The sequence below is a fragment of the Aptenodytes patagonicus genome, chromosome 6 (genome assembly GCF_965638725.1).
Source record: "Aptenodytes patagonicus chromosome 6, bAptPat1.pri.cur, whole genome shotgun sequence".
Taxonomy (NCBI): Eukaryota; Metazoa; Chordata; class Aves; order Sphenisciformes; family Spheniscidae; genus Aptenodytes; species Aptenodytes patagonicus.
In genome coordinates this window covers 56,904,773-56,914,963 of record NC_134954.1, presented here as the reverse complement: position 1 = coordinate 56,914,963, position 10,191 = coordinate 56,904,773, and positions in this window count along the sequence as shown.

Here is a 10,191-nt window from a genome sequence, read left to right as displayed (position 1 = left end):
CCGCTCCTCATAAGACTTGTTCTCCAGACCCCTCACAAGCCTCGTTGCCCTTCTCTGGACACGCTCCAGCACCTCAACGTCCTTCTTGTAGTGAGGGGCCCAAAACTGAACACGGTATTCGAGGTGCGGCTTCACCAGTGCCGAGTACAGGGGCACGATCACTGCCCTACTCCTGCTGGCCACACTATTTCTGATACAGGCCAGGATGCCATTGGCCTTCTTGGCCGCCTGGGCACGCTGTCGGCTCATGTTCAGCCAGCTGTCGACCAACACCCCCAGGTCCTTTTCCAACAGGCAGCTTTCCAGCCACTCTTCCCCAAGCCTGTAGTGTTGCATGGGGTTGTTGTGGCCGAAGTGCAGGACCCGGCACTTGGCCTTGTTGAATCTCATACAGTTGGCCTCGGCCCATTGATCCAGCCTGTCCAGGTCCCTCTGCAGAGCCTTCCTACCCTCGAGCAGATCAACACTCCCACCCAACTTGGTGTCGTCTGCAAACTTACTGAGGGTGCACTCGATCCCCTCATCCAGATCATTGATAAAGATATTGAACAAGACCGGCCCCAGTACTGAGCCCTGGGGAACACCGCTCGTGACCGGCCACCAACTGGATTTAACTCCATTCACCACCACTCTTTGGGCCTGGCCATCCAGCCAGTTTTTGACCCAGCGCAGAGTCCACCTGTCTAAGCCGTGAGCCGCCAGCTTCTCTAGGAGAATGCTGTGGGAGACGGTGTCAAAGGCCTTGCTGAAGTCCAGGTAGACCACATCCACAGCCTTTCCCTCATCCATTAGGCGGGTCACCTGGTCATAGAAGGAGATCAGGTTGGTCAAGCAGGACCTGCCTCTCATGAATCCATGCTGGCTAGGCCGGATCCCCTGGTTGTCCCGCTCATGCCTTGTGAGCGCCCTCAAGATGAGCCGCTCCATAATCTTCCCCGGCACCGAGGTCAGGCTGACAGGCCTGTAGTTCCCCGGATCCTCCTTCCGGCCCTTCTTGTAGATGGGCGTCACATTGGCAAGCCTCCAGTCGCCTGGGACCTCCCCCGTTAACCAGGACTGCTGATAAATGATGGAGAGCGGCTTGGCGAGCACCTCCGCCAGCTCCCTCAGCACTCTCGGGTGGATCCCATCCAGCCCCATAGACTTGTGACCGTCCAGGTGGTGTAGCAGGTCATTGACTGCTTCCTCTTAGATTATGGGGGGTTCATCCTGCTCGCCGTCCCTGTCTTCCAGCTCAGGGGGCCGAGTACCCTGAGGATAACTGGTCTGCCTGTTAAAGACTGAGGCAAAGACGGCATTAAGTACCTCAGCCTTTTCCTCATCCTCGGTGACAATGTTCCCCCCTGCATCCAATAAAGGATGGAGATTCTCCCTGGCTCTCTTTTTGTCATTAATATATTTGTAAAAACTTTTTTTGTTGTCTTTAACGACAGCGGCCAGATTGCGTTCTAGCTGGGCTTTTGCCTTTCTCATTTCCTCTATGCACGACCTAACGAGATCCCTGTACTCTTCTTGAGTCGCCTGCCCCTTCTTCCACAAGCGGTAAACTCTCCTTTTTTTCCTGAGTCCCAGCAAGAGCTCCCCGTTCAGCCAGGCCAGTCGTCTTCCCCGCCCGTTCTTCTACTGTGATGATAGCATCACAGTATGAAAGAACACAAAGCTTTACAGTTTTATATCCGTAGTAAGTTGTAGATAGATTTCTGCAGTCCTGGAAGAATGAAAATATATTAGTATTATTCATTCTGTTAGCTACATTCTAGAAATGGTAACAGGCTTCTAAGTGACTCTATGGACAGTCATCACTGAAAAAGGCAGAGGAGAACCACATTAGCATGAAATAGCAAAAAACTTGTGCTGGAATTTTAAATCTCTCATGGCTACCTGGCTTTAAAGCATTGTGCAAATACTAGTAGTGACCAGTATTCTTCAGCTTCTGCCAATACTTCTGGTCAGCCAGCTTTTCCTGAACTTACCCCATACTCACTCAGTGTTTGAGAAACATCCCTTAGTTAGTTGCCTCAGATGAATGCTATGAGATAGGTATGACATTCTCCTCCTGTGCTGGTTTTGGCTGGGATAGAGTTAATTTTCTTCGCAGAAGCTAGTATGAGGCTATGTTTTGGATTTGTGCTGAAAACAGTGTTGATAATACAGGGATGTTTTAATTACTGCTGAGCGGTGCTTACACAGAGTCAAGGCCTTTTCTGCTTCTCACACCACCCCACCAGCGAGTAGGCTGGGGGGGTACAAGAAGTCGGGAGGGGACACAGCTGGGACAGCTGACCCCAACTGACCAAAGGGATATTCCACACCATGTGACGTCATGCTCAGTATATAAGGCTGAGGGAAGAAGAAGGAAGGGGGGGACGTTCGGAGTGATGGCGTTTTGTCTTCCCAAGTAACCGTTACACGTGATGGAGCCCTGCTTTCCTGGAGATGGCTGAACACCTGCCTGCCGATGGGAAGGAGTGAATGAATTCCTTGTTTTGCTTTGCTTGTGTGCGCGGCTTTTGCTTTCCCTATTAAACTGTCTTTATCTCAACCCATGAGTTTTCTCACTTTTACCCTTCTGATTCTCTCCCCCATCCTTCCGAGGGGGAGTGAGCAAGCGGCTGTGTGGGGCTTAGCTGCTGGCTGGGGTTAAACCATGACACTCCTCTCTCTCTCATAGGTCAGAACATGGCATCTTCTTAAGCTGCAGCATACTGCAGCAAAGACATTTCTGTTTGTTTAGTTCAAAACAATTCAAACCTCATGATCTAAAATCTAAATATGTTGAGAGATAAGAGAGAAACTCAAATGAAAATAGGCATGCTGATAGTATATATATAGATATATATAATGCTTAACTAAAAAGGCTTTCTTCCTGCTGTAAAATGAAGATAACCACTGTTTTATTGGCAGCTGGTAGCCCATATGCCAGATCTACCAGATCTGAGTAGAGGAGTTTGGACTAATCTAGTAAGTGTGCTAAGGGAGAAATGGGGGGAGATCCTGCAGCACTTTATTATATCAAGTGAAATGCCAAAAATGTAGCTGTTTTGGCCTGACCTGAATGCATCACTGGGAAAAAAGGGACCCTGACCATAAGAAACTTGGCCATCACCAAACCACATATCCTTTTTTTCTCTTCGCTTCTTTTGTCAGACATGGAACCTTTTCTTTCTTGTATTTTACAGGACCTCAGTTCTTTTTGCTTTTTCTGGGTTTTTTTATTTTTTTGTATTCAAGATGTTAGCTTTTTTTTTCCATTCGAAGTATAGAAACAAAGGTACTTAGAGACATGCCATTTCTGAAGAAATAGGACAGCTTCTTATGAAAATCCATGGTTTATAATAGAACCTCTCTCTAGTATTTATTGCCTTTGTGCAAATATGTTTGGATTATAGGTTTTCTATCGCACCTCTTCCTGCAGAAGTTCCTTTCAGCATATACCCACACATCTGACCTCCCACTGTAGCCACCCACCCTCTATGTGTGCTGAAAAAAGGTAATTTTGCAATGCTAGTAACATTCTTTCAAATACTCACTGCCCCTAAACCACAGTGTTAGACTGAGGACAAAAAAAATAAAAAACCAACTGTTAGAAGACAGCTTAGGTATTTCTGTATTGTATCAGTTAGGAATTTTCGACAGCTAAACTTTACTGCCCATATTTACTAAATTCAAATCTGAAAACTCTCCTTATCCTTCCCAACAAACTTCCAGATTTGTGACCAATCCAATAAATTACCTATTAACTGTTTCATTCAGAGTTTATCATAATGCAGTGTACAGTGAATGGTTCTTCCTATTTCCAGTTATAAAATAACATAGAAAGACAACTCAGATCTTGACAGTACTTTTCTAATAATACTTTTTCACCTGAAAAATGCATATTGCTACAGCTGGACAGAAGCTTCAGCACAGTGAGATTCATGGAAGCAGTGTAACTTCAAATAAGAAAAGAGGTGTTCAATCTCTGAAATACTGATACATGTCAGAGTTCCCTGAGTTAGAACACACAATTGTATTTGCAAAACATCCTTCATGACTATTCTAATACAGAGGGCCCTAAAAATCTCGAGTTCATTGAAGCTGAAGAAAAACTGGTGTATAAAGTTTTAACTTTACAAGCACAATGTAGTGAATGACAGATGAGGAAAGAATACCATATGTTTTGTGATCCATGTGTTTTTCTCTTTTAAAAGAAATAACACGTGTGTATTGCTCACAGGTTTGTAAATGTAGTATCCTTTCTTTACATTTAGCTTAACCATATAAATAAGAATGACTCACCTTGGAAAGATCACAGGATCAAGCACTTTGATAGAACTAGACCATTTAATATTTTAATTAATGTCAAAATCCCCGTGGCTTCTAAATAACTGATTTGGCATCAAGAGTAGGCAGCGGAAATAACAGCAGTATCCAAGGGTATGTCATGAATAATCAGTAAGAACCTGTATTATAATGTGCATAGAAAGGTATTTGCAAATAACAAAAAAGTTCTTTAAATGTCAAAATATAAAATGTTATGATGAATTGTTGTATTGAGAAGAAATTATAAATTGACATGTAGAATTCTCTCTACAGTATAATTCATATTTAACAGGTGAATCTGAGGCTTGATGAGTGTAAAGGAAATGTTTTCAAAAGCACCTTGATTAGTCAGCAAGAGATTGCACATAGCAGGCAAACTTATCGTACAATAAATTTATAACACCATTATCACCTCTATCTTGTGAAGCCAGTCATTCTAGCTTGGACACTTATTTACAGCATTATTTTGATGAGGAGTCTTTGAGTAGGCTTCAGTGGTACAGGGGAAAAAGACCTGAGCAAATCAGAAAGCCATCTGCCTGAATGTTTCCCTGATAGTACCACAGGTGCAGGTCAGATGATAGTGATGATGGGGGAACTTGATAAAAAATCTGTATTTTTGAGAGGGCCAAAAAGTCGATGACAAATAGTGAACAGAATGTTCAGAATGTTTTGATTCCCTTGTGAATAAATCACAGACCTTTCTTTCACAGTGTCCCCAGGAGAAGAAGTTATCATCATCAATACTGGTCCACTGGGCATAGGCAAAGAAAGCAGAGAAGGTAGCAAGCATCAGGACAGAGTATGGTACGAAGCAGGGATTATACCTGTCTACTGTTGCATATTAAATTACCAGAGTAGAAAAAAAACAGAAAAAGCAAACAGGAACAGAGAACTTCAGTGTTAGTTGTGGGGAAGTGGAATCTATGCACGTCTGTGCACTAGAAATGTTTAGGATATATTTATACTGGAAATCATAAAGCCATCAAGCCTGTGTTTGACCTGCAAGCAAACAGAAGCCTAGTTAGAGTCAGGTAATTCTTGGTTATCCTAACTGGAAGAAGCATTTTAATGAGACAGCTAGAAACTATCATAGAAACAAATGGCACTAGATTGTACACAGATCTGATGAACAGTGATGCTATAAGCCAAGGTTCCTCTTTGGAGTGGCTGCAAATTTTAAAGAGCAAAAAAAGGGCCAGCAAAGCGCGGGACAGTCATGTGCTAGACCTTAGAAGGGAGTCAAGGCAGCTACTTTGGGAAGCAGGAGTAACTGAGAAGTCAGACACAGAAATTGTTAGCAAAGTACTGTCTGCTGTTGTTTATTCATAAAGTATTAACTGAAAAAAAAATTTTGTATTACCTGACCAGAAAACAAAACAAAGAACCCCAAAACATTTTCAACCATTAATTAAACTCATTCATAGAATAACCAATCATACAAGGTCTCAAATGCTGGCTCACTGCTTGAGCCAGGGAGCAATAGTAAAGCCTTTTGGTAAGAACTACCTAGTTTTGAGAAGTCTAGAATAGCAGTTCAAAGAATTTAAAAGAAAACATTAATTTAAGATGTCATCAAGCTCAATAATATGAAGCTCACCATAAAGCACCTTAGCAAGCCCAAGGTTGTCTTAGCTCTGAAGAAAAACCACACAGACTGTTGCCAAAAGAAAGGGAAGCTAAACTGAGGTTGCAGATGCTGCTTTAACCATCCGTGGTTGGTGAAAAAGAGGAATGCAGAAAAGGAGACAAAGTGAACCAGGGTCTTAAGTTCAATCAGTCTTAGCCAAGCTGTTTGTTGGGTTTTTTTTTTTAACATTACCCTAATGCCAAACACATTCAGATGCCAAAATGAAATAGGGGTGGAGATAAGGAAGATAAATAAATCCGATAAGATAAATAAATCTGGTAATATAATCATTGCATATTCATTACCCTTGCTGCCAGGCTGACATTTGTAGGGCCTTCAGACATCCAAGGAATGTAGATAGATGTTTGCTTTCAAGTCAATTTGTGTTGAAAACTTACAGGTTTAAACAACAAGAACAACAATTTGGTTAAAAACCCGATCTAATATACTCTGAATGCTGAGTGGATTTACAAGATTCAGTCGGAACATTATCCTGAACGTTGTGGAGGGGGTGAAATTGGACAGTGAAAAATTTGCATGACAGGGAAAAGGTAAGGATGACCAGAGAGGTAACTAGCACTATGCAGGCTAGAACCCAAGTAGTCCTCTCTTTTACCTTCTATCACTGCTAGAATTTGCTTCAAGGCTCTTCTCTTTTAATTTTCCATAATCCAGTGTCTTTTGTTATTCTTACAGTCATGAGCAAGCCTGCATCTTGGCAAATAGGATTTGCCTTTTTACAACTGCAGCTGCTCTTTAGAAATAACTCAAAGCTGACAACAGTCATGGCTCCTTCCAGGCTGCTAGCTGAAAAACCAGATTCATCATCTAGGTACAGATGATGTTGCCACATATATCTCAGTCTGTACCTGTGAATCCCTTGTAACAGCAATGTTGTCTTCATCTCATCATTTTTCTTCCTCTTTGGTCATCTCTTTAAAGGCAGGTGAATTCCTGCTTTCCATACTACTTTTTCCACTACTTTCCCACTTTGTTTATTTTTCTACTGAAGTATTAAGGCAGCAAAAGAAGAAAATCTTCTTGTATCCTTATCTCAAGCACCGGGGAAGCTTCTTTGTGCTGCCAGTCTATGGGGCTGGTGTTTGTCATGCCAGAATACAAGTGCTAGAAACATATGCAAGCCATCGTGAAGAAGTATCTAACTGGGAAAAGTCGTGGTAGCCATAGAATTCAAAGGCTGGGAGGTTTAAGAAGCAGAATAGGAAGCAGTAGCTGAGTTAGAGAGAGTTGGTGGAGTCTGGGCAAAGGCAGAGCAAAAACTGAGAAACTCTTACAAGCCATGCAGAAGCAGCAGAGGATGAAGACAGGAGGATCTAGAAGGAATGGAAACAATTCTGGGGGAGAAAGAACAAACAGAAAGACCAATGCATGCTGACAGACAGACAACGTCTGGCTGAAAAAAAGGAAGCTTTACCTAGCATTCCTCAGTTTTGTTGGCAAAAAATTCCCAATATACAGGACCATTCCTAAGATGCTTTGCATATTAGTTGGCCGCCAAAGGTAGGAATAGCAGTGAAAGCTGTATTTATAATGTAACAGAACACTACTGTTATAGATGAAATAATTGGTGTCTGACATCTCTCCATAATTAACCTTTTTCATTATACTGTATACCCATCTTAACCTCTTGTCAGCTACTGGTTTTTTCCTGCAGTGTGAGACATTACGCTCTCATTTCTTTTAATATAAAAGAGGCCAAGAGATTCATTATCGCTGTTTATTATCATTATTCCTAATGACATAATGAGGTATTACCCATGGCATTTTACTGTATGTCTGCTCAAGTAGGTTGGGATTTGCAGTAAGGTCCTGTTTAGACATTGAATGAACCCAACAGTCATGTTTAATAAGTCTTATGTTCTGTCAGAAAAAGCAGCTTATTACTAATGAGATGTATTATGCTATTCAATACCCAAATAAAACTGTATTTCTCAAGTATGCCTGCCTGGGGCACAAATCTGACAAACACTTAGGGTAGCAAAATGCTGTCCAAAGAGACAGTGATTAATAAAGACCAGTTGGGGGGAGGTTATTTCCATGTTCTAAAATATTGGCTTTGCTATACTTATTTCTTGGAGTGAATCCAGTCCGAGAGAACAGTTTAAGTGCGCTAGGGAGAGCTTCAGGGAACCGAGGAATATTCACAGGGTCTCTGCCTGTAGAAGTTCCTGCATAAGAATTCCCTTATTGATTCAGAGACTCCAACAGCAACTAGAAGTGGATGCCTAGGGAAGCGAGTTCTATGCGCAGAAGATTCTCTGAGTAGTTTACTTCATCCTTCCTACTTCTGCTCCATTTTATTTAAAGCTCACCTCAACACGCCTGCCAGGTGGCCAGAAAACATAGAAAAGCCCACACCACAGAGGAGTCAGAATACAGCAGAAATATTTTGGGAGAAATACCCAGTTGGTGTAATTATAGATAATATTTATTGTCAAATTACTTCTATGTAAAAGCAAAAATTCCTACAGAATTTAAGAGAAACAGATTTTTGTTATATATTCTACAGCAGTCACAAAAAAATTAACAAAGGTAGAAAAATGCTATAATCTCTATTAAATGATAGGAATGCACAGAATTCTCTCCTATTGAATTCCTCTTCAGCAAATTCTACAAAAATTGTCCATGAAGGCTTGTAACTTCATATTTTTCTCCTATGTTTCTTAATTGCTTACAAACTATTCAAATACGTTTATATATTCAAAATACAGATGTAGTTTAGGTTTCTCTTTGAGACTGTCCTTTTTTTTTTTTTTGAAAGAACACTTAATCTTAGCATTTATTAACCTTGTTATTTGTAATCAGTATGATGGTATTGATTGATTTAAATATTTGTATTGATATGAAAAGAATTTTAAAAATAAATTAATTAAACCATACAGTAATCTTAAAATGGCTGGCATTCCATTTGGCACAATGGAAAAGAAACACAGTAATTAAGTTTTTGCAACATAATTGATGTATTCAACTATAAGGCTTATAATTTAATAGATAATACATTGTCTTTAAGTGGCTTTATAATGGAAAAAGAGGTTTAAGACTCAAGAAAGGGTATACAGTCATACTTGATCCAGTCTGGTATTGCCCAGACCTAAGAAGGAGCTGGCCTTTGGAATAATGAGTAGGGAAAGCAGTCTGGGCAGAGTATAAACTACTGGGGAAAGAGTAAGGAACAGGTTGTGCCTATTTGTGCTGCTTTTTATTGTTCTCAAATAAATGAATGTTAATTGAGAAAAAGTGCTGTTACATATTTTATGACACTCTGGGTACATGCTCTGAAATCCCATGAGGCCTGGTTTAAATTCAGATTAATCCTAAACTACACTTAATTAGCATTGCTGTAGCTGATTTTGCTTTTTCTGCTGTAAGGAAGAATATGGTATCTTACAGTTTTGCTGTTTTCAAATGTTAAAATATATGATGGAGGTGAAGAAGTGATTTGGTAGCTGAATGACTTCCTGGCAGGAGAGAATCTGACAGGATGGCATTTTACTAATTAAGAAGAGTGCTGGACTAACCAGATGGGAAAAATCCATACTGAAACTTTTTTTCTTTCTTTCATTCTTTTTTTTTTTTTTCCTCAAGACAATGTAGAAATAAACAAGGACAATGAAGGGCACGCAAAGAAGGACTGGTAAGTAAGGCAATTTGCTAGCATAAAATAAACCTACACAAATCAGACAGTAACCAAATAATCCTACTTTAATCAGATAAAAAATTAGGCAGGAATCAGAAGCCACTGATGTGAGCAAGACATTTCTGTGCTTCAGACCCATCTCTAACATAAATGTGCAGTGTGACTTCTGGCAAATCAGTCAGGACTAGATCTATACAGACATTTTAAGTGCCTAAATCCAGTATGCAGACATCATTATGATCCTTGACAAAAATAAATCAAGGAGTTTAAGAGATTTTCCATCTCCTTTAGAAAAAGAGGAGATCAACACAAACCACCCCAATGCTAGGGACAAAATAAGAGAAGTGCTTTAAAAAATCCCAACATGCTAAATAACAGTGAGAAATTTTTTTTTACTACCTTAAGCTCAATGAAGTTTCTAATTTCTATGCTTTAAGTTAAGTTACTGAGGAGTGTAAAAGAATAATGCAACAACGTAAAAAAGATGGCAGAATCAGAAAAGTCAAGGCACAAAAAGGGATAAATAGTAAGGCAAAAAAAAGATGTATTCTGGTAATACATCTGTAGCAAGACAAAGACAGAGATCTGCTACTCAGTGGAG